General features: G+C 38.4%; 1 pseudogene; it reads left to right on the top strand.

Moving 5' to 3' along the window:
* Positions 1–7277: 7277 nt before the first annotated feature.
* On the top strand, positions 7278–17198 carry LOC142182218 (uncharacterized; annotated as a pseudogene).
* Positions 17199–26862: the final 9664 nt, after the last annotated feature.

Below are 26862 nucleotides of genomic sequence, written 5' to 3'. Positions count from 1 at the left end.
AAGATATGAGTAGAATATGAGTCCGCCCAGTTTGGGAATGTCTGCGAGTAATGCCGTAACATGTGACCTCAATTCCTATTCATTCCTCCATACCTTGGTTTTAAGTTGTTGAAAAAGTATGGTTGGAGAGAAGGAACTGGACTTGATATTGCTGAACACGACAGATTAGAACCTGGCCAGATAAATTTTTTTTTTAGTTCGTCCCTTGGTCTAATTTTGTTTGTTTTACCGCCAAATATTCCAGCTACAATATATCATCCAATGAACAAAACCCAGCTACGCTTTAAAATATACATATACATATGCATAAATGATTTTTAAGAGAATGACTCATTTCCATCCTCTGTTGAAGTTTACTCTACTTTATGTTGCAGGTGACAAGTGATCGATTGTTACACCCCATATTTTCATACATGGAAGTACATCATAAGTAAATTGATATGAAATCAAAAATAAGATGTTACGTCCCGCATTTTTTGTACGTTGATGTTTCGTCGTAAGTTAATCGATGTAAGCTCGGGAATGAAATTATTTTGGAATTTTAAGTATTATGCTATTTCAATCAAGTGATGAGTAAATTCGTGAAGGTGAAAGGGGAAGAAAGTCACAGAAAATGAATTTTCGGCCAAGTTGACATATTGGGATAAATACGGTCTGAGCTATAATACCCTATATTTATGAACTAGTACCATACAAGGTACCACATGGCCATAATAGTAAGGTGTATAAGGTGTGTTAAAAGTGAATAGTATTTTAAGTAATTTGAGATAATTCCTAATTGTTTGGATAATGGGAGAATTAGCAAGTTAATTATTAATTAGTGATTGATTGATTAATAACCTTTGGATAATGATAAAAATCCATAACGTGGCAGCCAATAGAAAACCAATAAAATGACTCATGATTCATATGATTTAGGTGGCAACATTTATAATTAAAAGACAACACTTCATGTTTAGAAAGACCACCTAACGTTTTCATCTCTAACAAGTACAAATTCTTGGACTAGAAACTAGGCTAAGCCATTTTTGGCCTCTTTACTAATAATAACGTGAGATTTATAAGAATTTTCATCCATAGGAATAGAAAAGTTATGCAAGAGTTTTTATCCAAATCACATTAGAAACGGCATTTTGGGGATGGAAATGTTTCGGCCAAATTTTCTTTGAGCAACGTGATTGCTTTGAGCTCTTCATACGACTTGTTCCATGTTTTATCGCAATTAACGTGTATTAGAGGGATTTTCAAGAGAATCGACTCAGGTATGTTAAGGATATCCCTTTTTTCTTTTGGCATGATCTATACAATATAAACGCAACGAGCAAATGCACAATTTTCATAAATGACTCTATTCATAGAAATACTAGAGATACTTGTGTTCTTGATTCTCCATGTGTCATATTACTCTATCATCTATTCATGGGTATCAAAAATACGTAAGTGGATAAAGTCTATTTCATGATATTAATCAGAAGCAAAATGGTCTTATGACACTCCGAAAGATTTTATTGACATACTTATCATGCATTGCATTTATTTACACTGACCCATTACCAGATGGCGTTATATATGTGTATATATATAAATATATGTATATGGGATATGAGAAACGGTTACGGCGTTATATATACACCACCACCTGATCAGCTGGTATACGTTGATGATTTGCCCACAGTGGCTAAAATGATATGATGGGATGCCCTCAGAGGCTTGCTGATGTTATGAACACATATACCTATGCATGGTATGACATTTATACGCATATGCATAACATTATAAAAAATTAAATTATTCACAGAGCTATGCAAACGTACATGTCGAGTCTTTTACTCCATGTTTCTCTAATGTCTATTATTTACTGATTTTTGTTCCTTACATACTCGGTACATTATTTGTAATGACGTCCCTTTTGCTTGGAGACGCTGTGTTTCATGCCCGCATGTCCTAATAGACAGGTCGAGAGTCCTCCGAGTAGGCTATCAGCTCAGCGGAAGATGTTGGTGCGCTCCATTTGCTCCGGAGTTGCTTATTGGTCAGTATGATTTAGACGCGTATTGTTTGGTATGGCGAGGCCCTGTCCCGACCTTTACGATAAGTATGTACTCTTAGAGGCTTGTAAACATATGCCATATATACGGATACTTGTATGGCCTTGTCGGCCTATGTTTCGAGTATATAAAGAATCATGTCGGTCTTATAGGCCCGTACTTCATAAGTATAAGTTCTTATTCCCTCATGTTTTACTCCGGTTCATTTACCTATGATAGAATGATATGAAAAATATGTTGTGTTAGTACTCGATTGAGTAAGGTACTGGGTGCCCGTCACGGTCCATCGGTTTGGATCGTGACAAAAGTGGTATCAGAGCAGTTCTGTCCTAGGGAGTCTACAAGTTGTGTCTAGTAGAGTCTTGTTCATGGGTGTGTCATGCACCACACTTATAAGCAAGAGGCTATAGGGCATTTGGGACTGTCATTCTTTCTTCTTACTCTAGATCGTGTGGTAGAGTTCACTTATAAGAATTCAAATTCCGAACTCTATTTTATTCGTAATAAGACAATGCCTACATTCAGAAAGACGGTCGATAAGAGATGTAAATTGTGGAAGTTTTGAGTTAGAGGAACTCAATTTTGCATCTTGTTTATGATGAGTAAATATAAGGTGTTCAGTGGATCATGGGTGTACTAAGACGTATAAGCCTCTTGATAAAGAGACTTAAGGCAAGAATATCTATCCACCTTTATGGTGAAAGACAATGAGAGATTCAGAAGATAAATACAAGTTTCAAGATGCAAAAGAAGCAAGATGAAGAAGGGTACGAGACGCTCAGTTAATGAATGTTAACAGTATTTACAACTCAAGCAGAGGAATATAAGCCTTGTGAGTTACCCTCAACAGTAATAGAGGTATGTATAATTGACAATCTCAGTTATACCCTATTGGGGGCTAACAGGTGTAGATTAAGTAAAGGATGGGATATCAGGATCCGGCTGGGGGTAGAGTAACCCAAAATGGTGAATTGATTGTTTGCATTGGTTGTCATTGCCGAAGGATATTGCAAATGTGCTAATAGATCTCCTTGTGAGACACCCAGATGGTGCACTCGAAAATAGTACAGCTAGACATGAGTGCTACAAAGATAGGAACTGAAAACCTTGAAGGGATAAATATTACCTTAGTGTGGCTCGCGTCCCTAGTAGAGCGATAACGTTAAGCAACTCGAAGAGCCACTGGATGGATCAAGAGGAACTAAAAGCAAAAGAATGTTTGGTTGGAGTTTTCAGAATAAAGCGATAGACATAACTGTTAACCCCATAGTAAGAGAGTTTATAAAGCATTATGAGTAAGATGTGATACATGGATGACAACAGTAGATCAAAAGATGACAGTATTACATAATCTATAAGTCAAGTGAAGGAAGAGACGAGAGGTGACAGGCCTTAGGACAACAAAAGTGTATAGGCCATACAGTCATGTCCTTATTTCAAGAAATAAGTTCGCAACTCTAACACGATTACCAAAAAGGAAAAGTTAGACCCCAGAGTAATAGAACCAGTATGGATTGGTGAACAAGAAAAATTAAACATGAATTAGGGACTGAGTGATTGATAATAGTCGGTATCATGAATTTCAGATTTCATACAGGCAATAATAGAATAGACAACAAAAGAAGATTCATGAGAAATTCAGAGAATAGTCATTCAGGAAGACACTTCCCCAAAGCGAGCAATGTAAGAAAAGTTTAAGCTTAAGGGACTATATATGCCAGTTACACTAAGTTCCACCATTGCGAGTGAGGAATTTTGTTATCCTTGGTACAGAAGGATTACCGCAAGGCAAGTAAGGGTCATTGATGATATGAAAGGACGACGAATATGAAGAGGTAAAACATCTATAGGTAGGTCATCGTAGCTCTAACTCTTAGTACTCCCCTAAAGGGGGGAATATGGAGTGATGTGGCGTTAAGTCAGAATTAAGTGATTCTAGTAATTATGGAATGGTAAATGAAGAATGCGATAAAAATGAGATTGCACTTATCCAAATCCTACATATATGCTATGATTCCAGAACATTATGCAAACATGATGTCAAGGAGAGAAAGTAAGGGTTCCGATAGATAAGGAGCCAGTGCAAGAGGTAAGTTAAGACAAAGGAAATAACTCAAGAAAGATTACGTGGAATATTGATATGAGAATGGGCCAACGACTAGTTAGCAGTTAATATAGTAAGAGCCTAGTTATGGCTAGACGGGGGTTACAGATGAATCAACAGATCGTGCAAGATAAGCATAGTAAAACCAATATAGTGAATTCAGCCCCGCAGTAATGTCATTGTAATACTTAAGATATATTTAGATAGGGGTCGGGGTAGTTAAAGGTACCATACGAATGTTATGGGAATAAAAGAGAGTGTCACTGGGAAGACAGTCAAAATATTAGTTCAGAGGCAACCCTACAAGCACAAGGGCGTGGAGATAAGTAACTACGAATAATTATAGGCAAGGAAGGACATCAAATGGGTCTGTAATAAGCTCACAGCTTTACAAGAGTCAGAGGGTCCTCCCTAAATACTACAATGAAAAACTAGCTGAAGGAAAAAGGCTTCAACCTAAGCTCAGTGACCTAAGAAGGGAATGGTCTTATAACAACAGTCTCACAATAATATGGTATCCACTACATAAGAAAATGGCACCTACCGTGGCTAATGAAGGGGAAGTAAAATCAAAAGTGAGATCCAAGATCATATGAGTTGTATGGAATTCCAATATGTGTGGGCACTAAGATAAGCTAAATATGCACAAGAAAGAGGGAAGAAATACCGGGAAAAGTAAAAGCTTACGTTCAAAGAAAGTTGAGAAGAAACGAAAGGAATTATTCGATCGATGGTCCAGAGTTAGTTACGTTATGAATGCACTCAAGATTTTGGGATATAATCCATGCAGCATATATGTTGACAATCATACATCTGTAGAATACTCCGATATAAGTTAAAGAAAGAATTGAGTCCAGGTCATAGACAAAGGATTGAATTGTTAGAAGATGGTATCATGGATATTCCATAGCGTCCATGAAAGGCTAAAGTAATAACTAATGCCATGAGCCATAGATCGAAAGATAGCTTAAGCCTACATAAAAGTTGATCAGAAGGAAGAGGAAATTAAAGAGTTACATCAACTAAGAAAATTAGGAGTTTGATTATTGGACCTAGAAAAATTATAGACATCATGATTGAGAACATTGTGGAATTACTCTTAATATCAAAGGTATAAAAGGGATAGTACAACAGCCATAGTTTATAATGGCTCTATGATAAAGCTTGTGAGAAGAGTACCAACCTCATAAGAAGTCAATATAAAGCTACCACCGGATTGTGTATGCACCAGAGGTGCAAGTATTATAATAGAGCTTCAAGGTATGGACATGAATTATACCTAGGTGGAAGGGAGCTCATGAAAGAGATAGAAGATATAATGCGAAATTTTATGGTAAGCAAGGTAAAGGTGAACAACGTACGAGATACTCAAAGGCAAAAGATCGTGAATAGTCCATTCTTCGGATAAAAGGCTAGAAGCATGGGGATTCAAGATCTATGAATAATAGTGGCATCGTCAGTAGAATATCTTCCAGTTGATGGTCTAGGTATCGAAAAACCTGAATAAGAGAGTAAATAAGAGTTAGAGACGATGTGATGTCTCATTTGATGTTCCAAATAATATAAGAAAATCTATGATGCAAGCAAGTTGAAAAGTTGCAAGTAATATAAATAGATATGCGTAGGTCGCAAGCTATTGTATAGTGAAGCGACAAAGTTCTAGAAGATAGGAGTAAGGATAAGAAAGGGCGAGTGAGAAGTTAACGAAAATGGATAAGTCATCAGGATTAAGCCCATAAAAACAAAATGAGCAGATGGCTTTTCTAAGTTATACAAAGCTCACTACAGCCTAAATGAACTCAAAGGAGTCTAAGACTAGTAGTATTTAGAAGAGATAGAATGTTGCTCTGGTAATAGAATGAGGGTGTAATTGTGTTAGATAAAGGATGACGTTTAGACCTTCGATTGAGTAATGATCTGACGAAGAAAAGAAAGGGATCTCATGAATTGGACAAGATTAAAATAGCCACATAAGGTGAATCACATTGGGATACTATGAAATACGGTTATGGAAACATGGTATCGCCCCCAGGTGGATCAGTCTAATCATTTCAAATGTTCCTCGATAAGACGTGAGCCCCAGCGGCCGTGTTATATAAGAGTTCAAGTTATCAATGGTGGCTCGTAGATCAATATTGAGGTGAATCTATTAGATCCGATTTTAATGATACAAATAATATATCTGTGCAGGAAATCATGGATGACCATTAAAAGATTGAAGGAATCAATTAGAGAAGATCAAGGAATCAAGGAGTTACTACGATATTGAAGAAATCAATCAGGAAGATTAAGGAAAGAAATCAATCAGTAAAGATCATGAAATTAATGGATAGCTACGATGGAAAGAATCAATCAAGCCTAAACTTAAGGCATCAATCAAGCCCAGCACGTTCAATCCGGAAGATTGAAGCGGACAAGAAGCATCGAAGATCTTGTAAGATGATTGATCGAGCTGTTATTTTCGGAAGGACCAACAATCAAGGAGTAAACCCGCGTCATCAAAATTTGTAGAAGGAAAGCTATCAATGCCCTCTCATCAAGGAAGAGCAACGGCAAGTAACCTTATTCTTGGAAAGAATCAATCTCTTTCCAAGGATCAAATCTCCTGGGTTGTCAAATCTCTTCAGCAAACGGCCTTCACCAAAGTATTTATACTCAGCATCAAACCTTAGACAGATATACTTTGATCGAACCAAACACCCTCTCTTTGTTCTACTACAAACAAACATTGTAGCTCTCCAAGACCTGTTGTGTAACAAGTTAGAGAAGAAAGAAAGAACAACACTGGTGAGGCATTGCATCAATAAAGACGAGTGATATACGAACTAAGCTATTATGCCATTTCCATTGTACTCAAAGAAACGAATTCACTAAAGAGAGCTCCCTTACAACCCAAGGGGACTGGACTAGGATTCACATTGAATCCGAACCAGTATAAAAATTTCGGTATCTTTAATTCCTGTATTTAATTTTAGCATCTTATATTTTGTTATTACAACTATTAGTTTATTGCATCTAATCGACTAATTGAAAAATCAGTCAACTAACAGAGATTAAGTTTAAAAATATACAATTCACCCTCGGCTCACAATTTTCTTTTACTTAACAGCTTGTGAGAAAAGATCATGGCAAATCAAGTTATCATAGGAGCTCTCTTCCAGGAAGGAACTTCACAAGTTATACCACCATACTTCAATGGACAACATTTCTCTCACTGGAAAGTGCGTATGGAGATATATGCCAAGGCATATGATGTTAAAGTTTGGAGAGTCATCAAAAAGGAGAACTATCCTTTGCCAGCTGTCACTCCACCACTTGCTGATCCTGAAGATATAACTCGTATACAAAAGAGAAAATGGAAGTGGTACAAGTTAACAATAAAACGAGAAACTTGCTTTATAATGCCATAAGTGGTGAAGAGTATGAGAAAATCTCTAGCTGTGACACAGCCAAAGAAATGTGGGACAAGCTTGAGGTTACATACGAAGGAACCAGCAAAGTAAAGGAAACACATATCAACATGTTGGTTCATGATTACGAACTCTTTTCAATGAAAGAAGGAGATTCTATTGAAGAGATGTTTGTCAGATTTAGCAAAATAATTATCAATCTAAAAGTATTTGGCAAACCATATATAAGTGGTGATCAAGTCAGAAAAATTCTCAGAAGCCTACCAACCACTTGGAAGACCAAAGTAGTCACACTTGAATCTCAGGATCTAAATAAGTTATCCTATGATGAACTACGAGGAGAACTCATAGCCTTTGAAAAGACATATTTCAAGAAGACTAGTCAAGAAGAAAAATGGAAAACAGTCGCATTCAAGGCCTCAACTGAAATAGATGAAAATGAAATCGATGATGATCCTGAAGCTCTACAAGAAGAGATTGCTATGCTATCAAGAAACATGGATGGCTTAATGAGAAGATTCAGGAATACGAGGAAAGGTAGAATTCCACCTAGGCGATCCAGACAATACAACGAACAGGACAAAAATGATGGAAAATGCTATGAGTGTGGAAGATTTGGACACATTCAAGCTAAGTGCCCAGATCTAAAAAGAAAAATTTCCAGAGGATTTAACAAGAACAAATCTTTTGGAAGTTGGAGCGATGAAGACAGTTCAGAACACGAAGAGATAGCAAATCTTTGCTTCATGACGATTCTGAAAAATGAGATGAACAAATCCTCAGGATGTTGGACGGATGAGGACACCTCAGATGACGAATGCAAAGATGAAAATGAGAACTGTTTCATGGCACGAGGTGAAACAAGTGAGGTAAGATCTTATAACTGTGAAAGATGCAATGAATTGCAGGATATTCTTGATTTAACTTTGAAAGAGTCTCAAAAAATGATGAATGAGCTTAAGAGACTCAATGTAGAAGTTAAGGACTGGAAACTCAAACATGAAGTATGTGAAATTTAAAAAGAAGTACTTCAAGAAGAATTTGAGGAATTGCAAATGCAACTCAATGGCATGCACAAATCCACTAGTCACAGTTCTATCAGGTCAAACCAGGCAACTTACAAGTCAACTAGAAAAGGACCAGCTAGAACAAAGTCCACTAGTACTAACACTAATGAAAAACCTAAAGGTGGGTCAGGAGTTACGTGTCACTACTGTAACAAAAGTGGACATAAATATTCTTTTTGTCTCTTTTGCAAAGCAAATGTTTCAGGATGGGTTTGGAAACTGAAAAACAATTCTGAATCTAGTAATACTAATCCTTCAGGACCCAAGCAAGCTTGGGTACCTAAAAGAAAGTAATCACTATGCTTTGCAGAAACACCACAAAATAAGCCACAAAGGAAAATGGTACTTAGACAGTGCGTGTTCTAGTAACATGACAGGTGATAAAAACCTGTTCAAAGTAGTTAAAAATTGATGGAGGAAGCGTTAAATTTGGGGATGACTCAAAGAGAAAGATAATTGGTACTGGAATAATTCCCTTCAATAACAACTGTGACATCACTGAAGTTTATCTCGTCGATGGACTCAACTACAATCTCCTGAGCATAAGCCAACTATGTAACTTAGTATATGAGGTAAATTTTAAGAAAACAGGTTGTGCTATTGAAGACGAGACAGGTAAAACAGTCCTCCCAGAAAAAAGGTATGGAAATGTTTATATCCTTGATGGTTTTGAAAAGATAGATGGTCATATTTGCTTAAAATCCATGTCTGATGATCCATGGTTATGGCATAGGAAACTTGGTCATGCAAGCATGCATTTGATAGAAAAATTGTCCAAACATGAGTTAGTTATTGGTCTACCCAAACTGAATTTTTCTAGAACTCATATCTGTGATGCATGTCAAATAGGTAAGCAAACCAGAAATTTTTTCAAAAATAAAGATATTGTATCTACTTCTAAACCTTTGCAATTGCTTCATATGGACTTATTTGGACCTACTAGAACTGCTAGAATAGGAGGAAAAAGATATGCTTTTGTTATTGCTGATAAATATTCACGTTTCACTTGGGTAATTTTCTTATCTCATAAAGATGAAGCATTAAAAAATTTCAAGATTTTCTGCAAAAAAGGTTGAAAGAGAAAAGGGATATCTAATCTCAACAATTCAGAGTGATCATGGAGGAGAATTTGAAAGTCGAGCATTTGAAGACTTCTGTAATGATCAGGGATACTGTAACACCCCGTAAATTCGGCTCAGGTATAAATGAGTTAAAGGAGTAGTAAGGTTATATTATGGGCATGTAAAGTTCCATCGGGATGATTATGGGTAAAAATAGTTATTTCAAAATCAAGATGGAATGTGAGGTGCATAAGATTTGACAAAATCGACTAAGTTTGCAGAAGGTTCGTATTCCATCAGGTTTTAGTGAAAATGAGTAAGGAATTTGGGAAAAATCAAAGCATAAAAGTTGCAGGCCTTTGAAATATCCTTCTAAAGATATATTATGAAGCCCGAACGGATCTCTGTGCAAAAAGTTATGCGCATTTTATAGAACAGTATATGATATGAGTGCCGGTAGCGCGGTCGCGCTAATTTTGAGGCAGTGTTACTACCATTTAGCACGGTCAGTAGCGCGGGCAGTCCTCCAAATGCACGGGAACGCTAGTGGGGGGTCGTTTTAAAGCTATATTTTGTCCCCCACAGCCCCAAAACATAAAAACTTGCTCTAGAAAGGAGAACTCTCAAAAACCTAACTCCCTAAGGGTGCTTCCACCACCCAAGGTAAGTTCTAATGGTGATTCTAAGTTAATTTCAATATCCCAATATCTTATTAACATGGGTAAACCCTCAATATCATTAGATATTCGTTTGGGGCATCATTGTTGAGAGAAGAAACCCTAGAACTCGAATTCAAGAAGAATGAATGTCAAAAAGGTAATGTCTTCACCCTCTAATTGATTCTAGCATTGGATTAATGATTATTGACTCAAGTTCATGAGATATGAGTTGATGGGTTTGATAGAAAAGCATAAACAATTATAGGTTTGGCTTGTTGATTGTTGATTATTGGTTAAAGGTGTTGTTTACCTTATGGACGATGAAGAATAATGTTGATTATAATCATTTGAGACTTTAGAATTTATCTAGGAACAAGAGAATGGCTTATTGGGTGTAGAGACACCATTAATAAGGACTATGAAGCTTTATTCTCACCAAGTGTTTGAGAAAATGCCTAAGTAACCAAAACATGAGTATTATTGCTAATATGGAATTCCTTTGACTTGTATTGATATAGATTAAAGTTGAAAGGGTTAGCGAATGTTGTATTACGCTCAAGAGCAGGAAGTTAAGGTATGTGAGACTAACTCTCTATGTTTGGGAATATTAATGATTCTCCTTAAACTACATCTCTTTTACTACGTATCAATTGCCTCAAAAATATAGTTAAGCCTAGTTCCTTGAATAGTTGTAGAGCTTCTATTCTCTAGCTTCATAACTCGTTCATGACTTTCATTCTAAACGTTGTGAGCTCAGTGCGTATTCAATATAGACTTGGGTTTGATGCCCCCGAGTCTTAGTATAGATTACTCAGTATGCCATAAACAGTTGAAGTTTCAGTGTTCATAATCAGTTCAAGAATACATGTCCCAGTCTAGTCCTATTCAGTATTCCAGTATTATGTAACTCAGTGTGATCCAATATTCCAGTATTATGTAACTCAATGTGATTCAGTATTTTACTATCATATATTGCAGTATGATTCTCAGTTCCTGATTTTAAATCCCTAAATGTTGAACACTTGTATTTGGGCCTGAGGCCGCAGTTTATGCTTTATGCATTTTGGACCTGAGGTCGCAGTTATATATACGTATACTTGGGCCCGAGGCTGCAGTTTGTGCACATATATATATTGGGTCTGAGGCTGCAGTTTAATATTCAGATAAACGGGTTGTTCATCATTCAGAAGAGGGAGTATTCATATCTTTACTTCCTTTCAGTTCAATTATTAGTTACCGTTCAGTTATCAGTTATCATATTAGTTACCAGTTATCAGTTTAGTTATCAGTTATCAGTTCAGTTATCAGTCCAGTTATCATTTATTAGTTATCATTTCAGTTATCAGCTATCAGTTATCATTTCGGTTTTAGTTTCAATAGTTATCATTTCAGTTATCAATTATCAATTCTTAGTTATCAGCTTAGTTTCAGTTTCAGCATTTATAATTCTTTCTTTCAGTTGCCTTACATACCAGTACAATCAAATATACTGACATCCCTTTTTTCCTGGGGCATGCATCTCACAATACAGGTAATGATTTATAGGTCGACGACGCAGAGCGCAAGGATTCTCGTGCCAGCTATTTGGTGATCCCCCGTTCTTTCGGGGCATTATCATTACTTTACGGTCTTTCAATATTTATAGGCAGTCTTTCAGTACTTCAATAGAGGCTTCATAGACTAGAGTAACAGTTAGACAGAGTCTTAGACTTTTCATATTAAGCTATGTTGGCTACAAATATGTTTCAGAATTGTATTAGTATTTCCGCACTTTGATTTATATCATCCAGACTTTCAGTATATCAGCATATGTTAGTTTATCTTCCGCATTTAGTATGTTATGATATCACATGTTGATTCATCCAGCCAGTTGGTTTGCTCGGTCACATGTAGTCAGGCACCAAGTGTCGTGTTACATCCAGGCCCAGGTTCGAGGCGTGACCGATACACTCATAATTTCTCTGCACCACGATCACCACAGCAAAATGGGGTTGTTGAGAGGAACCCTCCAAGACATGGCAAGAACTATGTTACTAGATCATTCACTGACAAATCACTTTGGGCAGAAGGCTAAGTACAACATGTCACATTCTCAACCGATGTCTCATAAGGCCCATTCTAAAGAAGACTCCTTATGAACTATGGAAAGGTAAATGTCCTAATAACAACTATTTTCATCCCTTCGGAAGTAAGTGTTTATTCACAATAACAATAAGGACAACCTTGGAAAATTCGATCCAAGAAGTGATGAAGGTATTTTTCTGGGCTACTCATTAAATAATAGATCTTTTAGAGTCTATAATAAATGCACATTATGTGTGGAAAAATCTATACATGTTATATTCGACGAAAATAACCCCTTGGTTGAGAAAGGAATTACTGCAAGTGATGAAGATCAAGCTCAAGAAACTCAGGAGACAAGCAAATCTCAAGAGTCAACTGATAAATCTGCTACGATAGAGTCAACTAATGAAATTAGTAGCAGTGTACCAGATCATCCGATCGAGTCGACTACTAATGTAGTACGTCCAAATGAATGGAGGAGCGAACCTAAATATCCTCAAAAATTCATCATAGGGGATCCAAATGAAGGAATGAAAACCAAGGGAGCTCTAAAAAGGAAATCAAATTTAAATTTAATCTCTGAAGTTGAACTAAACAAGATAGAGGAAGCTCTAAAAGATTCAACTTGGGTACGAGCAATGCAGGAAGAGTTAGATCAGTTTGGTAAAAATCAAGTGTGGGAACTGATACCCAAACCTAAAAATGTTTCTGTAATCGGAACAGAGTGGGTCTTCAGAAATAAATTGAATGAGGATGGAAAGGTCGTAAGGAATAAAGCTAGATTAGTTGCTCAGGGATATTCACAACAGGAAGGAGTCGACTATGACGAAACTTTCGCTCCAGTAACTCGCTTGGAGTCTATACGAATCCTTCTGGCATATGCATCGTTTAAGGGATTTAGGTTGTTTCAGATGGACATCCAAAGTTCCTTCTTGAACGGATTTATTGAGGAAGAAGTATACGTGAAACAGCCACCTGCGTTTGTAGATTCAAAGTTTCCCTACCATGTATATAAGCTTACTAAGGCACTATATGGACTAAAGCAAGATCCACGTGCATGGTATGATAGACTTAGTTCTTTCTTATTGATCATGGCTTCACAAGAGGTAAAGTAGACATTACCTTATATATTAAAAGATCATCAAAAGGTAATCTCATTATTCAGATTTATGTTGATTATATTATATTTGGTAGTGCTAACCCTCTTATGTGTAAGAAATTTCAAATCTTATGCAAAGTGAATTCGAAATGAGCATGATGGGAGAGCTAACATTCTTCCTTGGATTTCAAATTCAATAATCTGAAGAAGGAACCTTTATATGTCAGACCAAATACATGAAGGAACTGATTCAAAAATTTGGCATGAGCAATGCAAAATCCATTGGCACACCAATGAGTCCTTCAATAAGTCTAGACAAAGATGAACAGGGAATCCCTGTTGATGAAACTAAGTATCGTGGAATGATTGGCTCATTATTGTATCTGACTGCAAGTCAACCAGATATTATGTTTAGTGTGTGTAAATGTGCCAGGTTTCAGTCATCTCCTAAGGAATCTCATCTGACTGTAGTAAAGAGAATCATTCGATATCTCATTGGGAATGTCTCCCATGGACTATGGTATCCTCGTTCTAACTCTTTTGAATTAGAAGGTTTTTCAGATGTTGACCTTGCAGGTGACAAGAAAGATAGAAAGAGCACAAGTGGTACATGTCAATTACTTGGAAAGGCATTGATATCCTGGAACAGAAAAAAACAAGCATCAGTTGCATTATCTACCACTGAAGCTGAATATATTGCTATTGGATAATGTTGTGCACAATTACTGTGGATGTCCCATCAACTGGGTGACTATGAACTTTCCTTTAAACCTATACAAATTTTTTGTGATAATTCAAGTGCTATTTGTCTTTCAAAAAATCCTGTGCATCATTCTAGAGCAAAGCATATAGATATCAAGCATCATTTTATTAGAGATTATGTTCTTAAAGGAGACATAGAAATATCTTTTGTTGGAACAACTGATCAATTGGCAGATATTTTTACTAAGCCGTTATTAGAGGATAAATTTTGTGCTTTAAGAAAACTACTTGGCATTACTTGCTTGAACAATAACCTGTAGGACCTTTGTGTAACGTGCTTACTTTTGTAGGTTTAACAATTGTCTTTTACTCTTGCATTAATTACGCCTCCATTTTCCCTCTCTTTTCCTCTTCTTTCACATCAGTTTTATCGCTCAAAGTTGGAAAGCCAATCATCACGTCTATTCAACTGACGCCTTTTCCTTTTCTGTACTCAACCGTCAGAAGGGTCTCTTCTTAAGGCATAGATCTCTTTTCAATCACTTTCATTCCTATCATCTAGAAAACCCTTCTCCAAAGCTCTGCTCAAACCCCTATCCTTCAATGGCCATACAACCCAAGAACACATCCGCCTCCACCACAAAAAGTACCCGCTCCAAAGCAAAAACCCCTTCTAGGCCCCCAGAACAAGTAGACCTAGGGTCTGACCACTCTGAGAGTTTCGCTTCTTCGTAGGGAGATTTGTCTAATCATTCTCAAATCTTAGGAGAAAAAGCCCTAGGAAAATGACCTATGGAAGACCCCCCCCTTGTTTCCTCTACTCCAAAGAAATCCAAAATAGATCTTTCTGGCTCTCTAGAATCTGACCTGAATTTCTGGAATTCTCCAAACAGGGATCTCTTCATTGCCTTGAAAGACAAGATCATTGCTCATGGAAGGGTAGTCGACCTTGACGACATGGAAGCCCTAAATTGTAAGGTAAAAAATCTTTTTGTTCATGAAGGGTGGTATAAGTTCCTCTTTATTCCTCCGCCTAAGGTCTATGAACCTCTGGTAAAGATGTTTTATGCTAATCTTCGCTCTAGTAAACCTGATAAGTTGGAATCCTTAGTGTTAGGTAAGTGTATTGTTCTTGATTGTGCCATGTTTGATTCACTCTTTCAGTGTAAATGTTCTGGTTTTCCTATGCTTTTCAAAAATACCTGGCCCGATGATTTTGAAATTTCCTTTGATCAAGCTAAACGGTGTATTGCTGAATGTCCCTCTAAATCCCTTCCCAACCAATTAGGCCCTAGTGATGTTAGTTTCAAAACTCGAGTCCTGGCTTACATTGTAGCAACTACTCTGCTTCCCCGCATCGGTTCCTTTTCCACATTCTCTCAAAGAGACACCTTCTTAATATACTGCCTTGTGACCAAACTCAAAGTCAAGTTATCCTCCTGGGTCATTAATTTCATGATTGAAAGTGCAGAAGATCCCACCAGTCTATCCTATGGCATGGCCATCACTCACATTCTGGAAGCTCACCAAATTTCCTTGTCTGTTTATCCCTTTATCATTGTTTCAAAATCTTAAAATTCTAAAGCTTTTGGAAGTATGAGATATGTGAGTGTGAAGGGCTCCTACGTTAAGAAGAATGAAGGTGATGTAAAGCATGCTCCTATAGATCCCAAACCTAAACCCTCTGGCTCTTATCCCAGCCCTGGTGATCCTGATCTTGATGAGAAGCTTCATGCCATTGACATCTCCTCACAGCCACTCAGTCAACTGTTGGTGAAATTCATGCCATCTCTAAAGAAACAAGGTTTGATGTGTCCAAGATAAGAGTTATTGTTCTCAGAGTAAGGGAGAACGTTGTCAAGGCTTTCAGGGAGATTCATGACAGGTTGGATGGAGTGAGCATCTATGCAAATGCTAGCTTTGAACAACTGAAGGAGGCCATCTGCAACACTCTTACCTATTTTCTGCGTCGTTAATGTGGTTGCTTAAGATAATTTTTTTTACTATGCTGTTTTTGGGCTATTAACTCAGCCATTGGACAATTTCTGTTTTTGTTTTGTTTTGGTTGTTTTTGGACTATAAACTCTGCCGCATAATGCTATATGTTCTGTTTTAGTTCGTGGTTTGTTCTGTCTATTCCCTCTTTGTTGATGCCAAAAAGGGGGGAGTATAAGTATTTGTATGCAAGTATAGTCGACTGAAGGGTAAATATACGCTAACCTCCTCTACGGCAAGAGTCGACTACAACATCTATAACCATGGACTAGTCAACTTCATGCACTAAGGGGGATTACCATGAACCAGACAACCATATACATTGAAGGGGATTAAAACACAGGGAAGCCAATTGTTGTTTATACATATATATTATTTTGTCATCATAAAAAAGGGGGACATTATTAGATCTGATTTTAATGATGCAAATAATATATCTGTGTAGGAAGTCATGGATGACCATTCAAAGATTGAAGGAATCAATTAGAGAAGATCAAGGAGTTACTACAAGATTGAAGAAATCAATCAGGAAGCTTAAGGAAAGAAATCAATTAGCAAAGATCACAAAATCAATGGACACCTACGATGGAAAGAATCAATCAAGCCTAAACTTAAGGCATCAGTCAACCCCAGCACAGTCAATCCGGAAGATTGAAGCGGACAAGAAGCATCGAAGATCTTGTAAGATGATTGATCGAGCTGTTATTTTCGGAAGGACCAACAATCAAGGAGTAAACCCGTATCATCAAGATCTGCAGAAGGAAAGCTATCAATACCCTCTCATCAAGGAAGAGCAACGACAAGTAACCTTATTCTTGGAAAGAATCAATCTCTTTCCAAGGATCAAATATCTTAGGTTGTCAAATTTCTTCAGCAAACGGCCTTCACCAAAGTATTTATACTCAGCATCAAACCTTAGACAAATATACTTTGATCGAACCAAACACCCTCTCTTTGTTCTACTGCAAACAAACATTGTAGCTCTCTAAGACCTTCTATGTAACAAGTTAGATAAGAAAGAGAGAATAACACTGGTGAGGCATTATATCAAAAGAGACGAGTGATATAGGAACTAAGCTATCACGTCATTTCCACTGTACTCGAAGAAACACATTCACTAAAGAGAGCTCCCTTGCAACCCAAGGGGATTGTACTAGGATTCACATTGAATCCGAACCAATATAAAAATTCTGGTGTCCTTAAGTCTTGCATTTACTTTCAGCATCTTGTATTCTGTTATTACAACTGTTAGTTTATTGCATCTAGTCTCCTAATTGAAAAACTAGTCAACTAACAGAGATTAAGTTTAAAAATATACAATTCACCCCCCTGTACTTTCAGAATTAACAAGGGATGGATAAAAGTTACAAAGTATAAGATGAGATTAGACCATCAGTCTTAAGGATAAGCAACAAGAGTAACCTGGAGTTGGTAGCAGAACTCAATAATGATAAATCGAAGTAAGAATTATGGTATAGTATGGCCTACATAGATATAGTAAAGCCAATGATTCCCTAGAGGGACAGATTGACATACTTTTGCATATGTTCACAAAGTAAATCCTAGAGATTAGCTAAAAGATGAAAACCTCTCCACAAACCGACAATAATAGCCTGCCAATCCCAGAAACTCCGATCTTTGTAGCTGATGCTGGTCTAGGCCAGTTCTTGACTGCCTCTATCTTCTTTGGATCTACCTGAATACCCTTTGCTGATACAACATGACCTAAGAATGCAACTAAACTCAACCAGAACTAACACTTCAAAAACTTCGCATACAACTGACTACCTCTCAAAGTCTGGAGGACCACTCTCAGATACTGCTCATGCTCCTCCCGGCTGTGGGAATAGATCAAAATATCATCAATGAAAACTATCACGAACGAATCCAAGTAAGGCCTAAACACTCGGTTCATCAAATCCATAAAAGCTGATGGGGCATTTGTCAACCCAAATGACATCACCAAGAACTCATAATGCCCGTACCGAGTGCGGAAAGCTATCTTAGGGACATTGGATGCCCTAATGCTCAACTGATGGTAGCCAAATCTCAAGTCAATCTTCGAAAATACCTTGGCACCCTGAAGCTGATCAAACAAATCATCAATCCTCGGCAATGGATACTTATTATTGATGGGCTGGGTGCCTGGAGCCAAATCAATGCAGAAGTCAATATCCTTATCGAGTGGCATACCCGGCAGGTCTAAAGGAAATACCTCAGGAAACTCACAAACAACAGGCACAGAATCAATAGAAGGAACCTCGGCACTAGAATCACGAACATACACCAAATAGGCCAAACACCCCTTCTCGACCATACGCGGAGCCTTCATATATGAGATAACACTACGGGTGGAATGACTAGGAGTCCCTCTCCACTCTAAATGAGGTACACCCAGCAAGGCTAAGGTCACAATCTTGGCATAACAGTCCAAGGTGATAACCAGTCCATCCCCAATATGACATTAAAATCAACCATGTCCAAAAGTAACAAATCTACACGAGTCTCAAGACCCCCAATCACAACTATACATGAACAATGGACATGATCTACCATAATAGAATCACCTACCGGTGTAGACACATACACAGGAGCACTCAAAGAATCACTAGGCATGACCAGATACGGTGCAAAATAAGATGACACATAGGAGCACATAGATCCTGGATCAAATAGAACTAAAGCATCTCTACTACAAACCAGAACAGTACCTGTGACAACTGCATCGGAAGCCTCAGCCTCAGGCTTAGCTGGAAGAGCATAACATCGGGGTTGGGCCCCACCACCCTAAACTACATCTCTGGGATGACCTGCCGCTGGTTGGCCTCCACCGCTAGCGGCCTGACCTCCGCCTTTAATACCTCTACCTCCACCTCTATCACCTCTACCTCCACCTCTAGCTAGCAGAGCGGGCTATGGAACACTCAGTGCCTGAACCATGGCACGGGAACCCTGATGTTGAGAGTTGCTCGATGCTCGAGGGCAAAACCTAGCAATGTGACCCATATCACTACAACTATAACAAGCCCTCGGCTGTTGAAACTGCTAACCCTGATGACCTGAATGACCACCCCAAAAACTCTAGAGCGGTGGTGCACTGATAGGAGCTGGTGGTGCACTGTAGGACTACTGATCAGAATACTACATATGAGAACCACGGCCACCTAAGCACCGTGAGAAACCTGAAATGCTTACTGAAAAGGCCTATAAGGATGGCCTTTACCATACGAATCCCTGCCTCCAGACGAGGTACCATTGAATCTTCCTGAATGACGAGGCCTCTTGTCAGACCCCTGACCACCCCTCTGCAATAGAGTTATCTCAGCTCTCCTGGACACATTGGCCGCCTCCTAGAAAGAAATCTCACTCCCCGTATCTTTGTCCATCTGAAGTCGAATAGGCTGAATGAGTCCCTAAATGAACCTCCTCACTCTCTCACTCTCAGTGATGAGTATAAGAAGAACATGACGGGCCAAATCAATAAACCTGGTCTTATACTGGGTAACAGTCATAGAACCCTACTAGAGACGCTCAAACTACCTCCGATAGATCTCTCTCTGGGTGACTGGAAGAAATTTCTCAAAAAACAACTGAGAAAACTGATCCTAAGTCAAAGCTAGTGACCCAACTGGTCTAGACAAACAATAATCCCTCCACCAAGTCTTGACGGATCCAGTTAAGCGAAAAGTAGAAAAGTCAGCCCCATTGGTCTCCACTATCCCCATGTTCCTGAGAACCTCATGACAGTTGTCTAGATAATCCTAGGGATCCTCAGAAGATGCACTGCTGAAAATGGTAGTGAATAGCTTGGTGAACCTGTCCAACCTCCACAAAGCATCGGCAGACATAGCTACTCCATCACTGATCTGAGCTACCACGCCCGGCTGAACTACTCTAATTGGCTAAGCTGCTAGAGTCTGAAACTGGGGAGCCATCTGCTCCAGAGTGCGAGTAGTAGGAGTCTGGGCTCCTCCTCCAGCCTGAGAGACGGTTGGGGCTACAGGAAGCAAGCCTACCCAGGTGACACACTCCATAAGGCCCACTAGACAGACCAGAGCATCCTAGAGTACTAGGGTAGCAATAAACCCCTCTGGGACCTGAGCTGGGCCCACCGGAACTGCCTGGGCTGGAACCTCATCATCAAACCCAACTTGAGGCTCCGCCGCTAGTGCTGCTACTCTAAGCTGAGCTCTGCCCCTACCTCGGCCTCTAGCACGGCCTCGCCCTCTGCTCCTCATAGGAGCTGTTACTAGGGGCTCGGGCTGCTGATCAGTGGATGAGGAAGCGCATGTTCTCTCCATCTACAAAAGAACAGAGTAGAAATTCAATTAGCATTGAGAAACCAAACCGCACGACAGGAAAGAATAGATGTGAAGTTCTTCCTAACACTGTAGCCTCTAGGGGATAAATACAGACGTCTCTGTACCGATCCCTCAAACTCTACTAAGGTTGTCTGTGAATTGTGAGACCTATGTAACCTAGAGCTATGATACCAATTTGTCACGACCCGAATTTCCCACCCGCGGGAGCCGTGATGGCGCCTACTAGTGAAAGCTAGGCAAGCCAACCGTTTGAACAATTTGTCTTTTTTCCATTTTTAATCCTTAATCAATTAGGACCCAATAGTTTATAAACAACGGAATTTAAACAAGCGAAAGGAACAAATAAAACCATTTAAATATTTCAAATACAATTTCTTAAATAAAGACTACCCAGAACTGGCGTCACAACTTTACAGACGGTCTAGGAATACTACAAACAAGGTCTGAAGAAAAATAAATGCGACACTGTTTCTGAAATACATAAATGAAACAGGATGAAAGGATAGAGGAAGACGCCAGGTCCTGCGGACGCCTGCAGGACTACCTTGGATCTCCGTATGGACTGAAGACAACCACCCAAGCTAAGGTCCAAAAGCTGCTGCGCCGGGATTTGCACACAGTGCAGAGTATAGTATCAGCACAACCGACCCCATGTGCTGGTAAGTGCCTAGCCTAACCTCGACGAAGTAGTGATGAGGCTAGGACTAGACTACCAATTAAACTTGTGCAGTTACATCATATATGGCGGAAAGTAAAAGCAGGAATGTACAATTAGGCATGGGAGGGGGAAACATGTTGCAGGAAAACGTCATTTAAAAATAGAAAGACAACAAGTAAATACGAGGAACACCACATCTCAATTATCAACAAGAATCAGAAATCAAGCAAGTGCACGGTATTACCCTTCATGCTTTTACTCTCGTCCTCACCATAAGAATCAATATAAACTACACGACATCACCCTTCGTGCTTTTACTCTCATCCTCACCATAAAATCAATATAATCGGCACGGAATTGTAAATCGTGCGGCACGGCATCACCCTTCGTGCTTTTATACTCTTTCTCACAAAAATCATACACGGCATCACCTTTTGTGCTTTAACGCTCTCTCACCAACACAATGCACGGCATCACCCTTCGTGTCTTAACACTCTTCCTCGCCCAAACAACAATCACAAGAAATATGGGCAAAGAAATAAATGAAATCACAATAAAATCTCGGCAAGTGAACAATAGTTCAACAACCAAATCCCGGTAAGGGAACAATATCAAAGGCATAACATCCCGGCAAGGGAGAAAATATAATAATCCTCTTCTTTTTTTCACATTTACCTCACAACTTACTTCACAACTTGAGTCAATGCTCTATAAGGTTCAATTGCCAATTATACTTCCACAATTCATTATACAACTTGAGCCAACGCTCTTCAATATTCAAATACTAGTATTACTTCTACAAGCTTTGTTCAACAATAGAAACAACCACATAAGGCATGAACAATACAAACGGGGTCATAATAATCATAATATAAGACTCATGGGCATGCTTGACACCAACGTATAGATACTCGTCACCATGCCTATACGACGTACTCAACAAATAACACATAGCAAGTAGGACACAACTCCTAATACCTCAAGCTAAGGTTAGACCAAACACTTATATCGATGCTACAAATACAATTCAAGTCTCAACTATCGTTTTACCTCTTGATTCCACCACTAATTCACTCGTATCTAGCCACAAGTTACTTAACTATATCAATAAATGCTAAATGAATCAATTCCAATGCATGAAAATAGGTTTTCTAAAGTTTTTCCCAAAAGGTCAAAAATCGCCCCCGAGCCCACATGGTCAAAACCTGAGATTCGAACCAAAACCCGATTACCAATTCCCCCACAAATCCAAATATATAATTTGTTTTGCAATCGGACCTCAAATCGAGGTCCGAATCCCCAAAATTTAAAAACCCTAGTTCTACCCAATTTTCCTCATAAAAACCTTTGATTTTGAGTTGAAATCATGAGAAAAGATGTTAAAGATTAATAAAAACAAGTTAGAAATGACTTACAATCGATTTGGAAGTGTACTTGTCTTTGAAAAATCGCCCAAAAGTGTTTTGGTATTGAAATGGTTTGAAAAATGGAAGATTTTCGGCTAAGTTGCGAATTTGCAGGTCGCAGATGTTGCAATTGCTACCAGGGTTTGCAATTGCAAACCCTTTAGAAGTCTGCTATCATCGCATTTGCGAACTCGCTTTTACGATAGGATTGTCGCATTTGTGACACTAAGGGATTCCAGGCCACTTCGCAAATGCGATGGGCCCTTCGCATTTCCGACATTGCTTTTGCGATGACTACGTCGCGTTTATGACCCCAAGGCATACCAGGTCTCTTCGCATTTGCGATAGACTTTCACATTTGCGGGCTCGCATTTGCAAAGCCTGCAGACCTGCAACATACCAACTAAAAAAACATACAACTCCCTAAGTTCAATTCCACTCCGTGGACTATCCAAAACTCACCCGAGCCCTCGGGGCTCCAAACCAAACATGCCCACCAACCTAAAAACATCATACAGACTTGCTCGTGCAACCAAATCATGAAAATAACATGTAAAACTATGAATTAAACCTCTAAACTCATCATTTTCATCAAAAACACTTTAAAGTTCATAACTCTTCGACCGGAGGTCCAAATAACGTCAAATAAATTCCATTTTTTACCAAATTCTACAAATATCATTTAAATACTATAACAAGTTTGTACCGGGATCCGAAACCAAAATACGGGCCCGATACCAATGGTTTCAAACATTAATTCTTTTCTTTATTTCATAAATAATTCAGCAAAATAATTTCTTTCAAAAATTAATTTCTAAGGCTTGGGACCTCAGAATTCATTTCCAGGCATACGCCCGAGTCCCATATTTTACTGCGAACCTCCCGAGATCGTCGGAACATAGATACGGGTCCGTTTGCTCAAAATGTTGACCAAAGTCAACCAAAATCATTAACTCTAGAAATTTCTATTTCTCATATTTTCACAAAAAGGCTTTCCGGATATAGGTCCGAACCACGCACGCAAATGGAGGTAAGGTAAAAAGGAAGTTTTAAGGCCTCGAAACACAGGATTTATTTCTAAAACAAGTGATGACCTTTCGCGTCATCACAATAGGAATATAAAAGTTATGCAAGAGTTTCTATCCAAATCACATTAGAAACAGCATTTTGGGGATGGAAATGTTTCGGCCAAATTTTCTTTGAGCAACGTGATTGCGTTGAGCTTTTCATATGACTTGTTCCATGTTTCGTCGCAATTAACGTGTATTAGAGGGATTGTCAAAAGAATGACTCAGGTATGTTAAGGCTATCCTTTCTTTCTTTTGGCATGATCTATACGATATAAATGAAACGAGCAAATGCACAATTTCCATAAATGACTCTATTCATAGAAATACTAGAGATACTTATGTTCTTGATTCTCCGTATGTCATATTAATCTATCATCTATTCATGGGTCTCAAAAATACATAAGTGGATAAAGTTTATTTCATGATATTAATTAGAGGAAATGGTCTTATGACACTCCGAAAGATTTTACTGGCATACTTATCATTCATTACATTCACTTACACTGACCCATGACCAGATGCTATTATATACGAGTATACATGTAAATATATGTATATGATATATGGGAAACGATTATGACATTATATATGCACCACCACCTAATCAGCCGGTATACGTTGATGATTTGCCCACAGTGGCTGAAATGATATGATGGGATGACCTCAGAGGTTTGATGATGTTATGAACGCATATACCTATGCATGGTATGACATGTATATGCATATACATGACATTATAAAAAATAAAATTATTCACAGAGCTATGCAAACGTACATGTCAAGTCTTTTACTCCATGTTTCTCTCATGTCTATTATTTACTAATTTTCATTCCTTACATACTCGATAAATTATTTGTACTGATGTCCTTTTTGCCTAGGGACGCTGCATTTTATGCCCACGGGTCCTGATAGATAGGTCGAGAATTCTCAAAGTAGGCTATCAGCTCAGCAGAAGATGTTAGTGCGCTCCATTTGCTCCGGAGTTGCTTGTTGCTCAGTATGATTTAGACGCGTATTATTTGGTATGGCGGGGCCCTGTCCCGACCTTTATGATAAGTATGTACTCTTAGAGGCTCGTAGATAGATGTCATGTATACGGATACTTGTATGGCCTTGTCGGCCTATGTTTCGAGTATATAAAGAATCATGCCGGTCTTATAGGCATGTACTTCATATGTATAAGTTTGTATTCCCTCATGTTTTACTCCGGTTCATTTACCTATGATAAAATGATATGAAAAATACCTTATGTTAGTACTCGGTTGAGTAAGGTATTGGTTGCCCATCGCGGCCCATCGATTTGGGTTGTGACATCGATGTTATACCAACCAAGTGCCAAATAAATAAAACTCATTTATACACTTGTCGTTTTTGTATTTTTGTAATAACTCGATCGGTCATTTTGAATATTACAGCCCTGTTCCCCTGTTTACTGCTCATTTTGTGCTTTACAATTATTACGTGATTTTTCGGGAGGTTTCGAAATGAATTGGAATACTTAGTTCCAAGATTTAAAGGTTAAGTTGAAATAATTGGCCGAATGGTGAATTATGTGTAAACGACCCCAGAATAGAATTTTGATGGTTTCAATTATAGCTCAGTATGGTGATTTCAGACTTAGGAGTGTCTCCAAATATTTATTTCGAGGTTCATAGCTAAATTAGGCTTGAAATGGCGAAAATAGGAAATTTACATTTGAAAGTTTGACCGGGGAGTTGACTTTTTGATATCGGCATCAAAATTCAATTCTGGAAATTGAAATAGCTTTGCTATATCATTTATGGCTTGTGTACAAAATTTGAGGCCAATCGGACTTGATTTGATAGGTTTCAGCATCGAATGTAGAAGTTGGAATTTCTTAATTTCATTAAGCTTGAATTGGGGTATGATTCGTGTTTTTAGCGTTATTTGATGTTAGTTGAGATTTAGACTAAGTTCGTATGATATTTTAGAACTTGTTGGTGTATTTGGTTGAGGTCCTGAGGGCCTCAAGTGAGTTTTGGACGGCTAACGGATCCATTTTGGACTTGGCATTCCAGTTGAAGAATGTTGGTTTCCTTCTGCGCAATCGCATGAGAATGTCCGCGATCGCATAGGATAAATTGGGGCAGTGAGATTTTGTGCTATGCGATCGTGTAGGCTTGTTTGAGGCAGTAGAAGTTTTGTTCTATGCGATCATGTGGGGAGAACCGCGATCGCGTAGTTGGGAAAGGCAATGCATCGCGAACGCATGGGCTAGGCCGCGTTAGCGAAGATGAAGTTGGACAGAAGCTGACTCACACATTTACTATATATGATCACGTGGGAAATTTTGTGATTGCATAGGGTTGGGGAAACAGTGCTTCGCGATTGCGTGAGGGAGTCCGCAATCGCGTAGAGTTAATTCTGGGCTGAGGAATTTTGTTCTTCGCGATCGCGAGATTTGGTCAGCGATCGCATAAGCCAAATGTCTGGGCAGAAAGTTTAAGTTCTCAAAATGGGACTTCGTCCCATTTCCCATTTCAGAAAGTTTAAGCCAAATGTATGGGCAGAAAGTTTAAGTTCTGACCCATTTTCCATTTTTGATGATTTGGAGCTCGGGGAGAGGCGATTTTTGGGAGTTTTCAAGGAAAATATTGGGATAAATGTTCTTAGCTCAATTTTGGTCAAATTACCCGAATTCATCGTTGTTTTTAACATTTAATTGGAGTTTTAAGTTGGAATATTGTGAAAACCCTTAAGGTTAAGATTGAGGATTTGAGAGCTGAATTATTATCGGAATTTAGTAATTTTGGTATGATTAGAGTCGTGGTTAAATGGCCGTTCATATTTTATAACTTTTGTCGGATTCCGAGACGTGAGCCCCACAGGCGATTTTTGAGTTAATTTCAGATTTTATTGAAATTTTTTGTATTTTCTTATGGAATTGATTCCTATAATTTTTGTTGTCTGTATCGAATCATTTTGGCTAGATTCAAGCCATCCAGAGTTGGATAATCGAGGAAAAGGCCTACTAGTAGATTCAATTAACGTAAGTTGAGGTAAGTGACTTGTCTAACCTTGTGTCAGGGAAATTTCCCTTAGGATTGGTATTATTGTGATAATTATAATGTGTTGAATGTCGTATACGCGACGTGACGAGTGTGTACACGGGCTAAATGTAAAAACTTCTGGCTTTAAATTGTGTATCTCTTTGTCGCATATTGATTAATTTCTTT

This window comes from Nicotiana tabacum, chromosome 6, assembly GCF_000715075.1.
Source record: "Nicotiana tabacum cultivar K326 chromosome 6, ASM71507v2, whole genome shotgun sequence".
Lineage (NCBI taxonomy): Eukaryota > Viridiplantae > Streptophyta > Magnoliopsida > Solanales > Solanaceae > Nicotiana > Nicotiana tabacum.
This window is presented reverse-complemented; position numbering and strand designations above follow the sequence as displayed.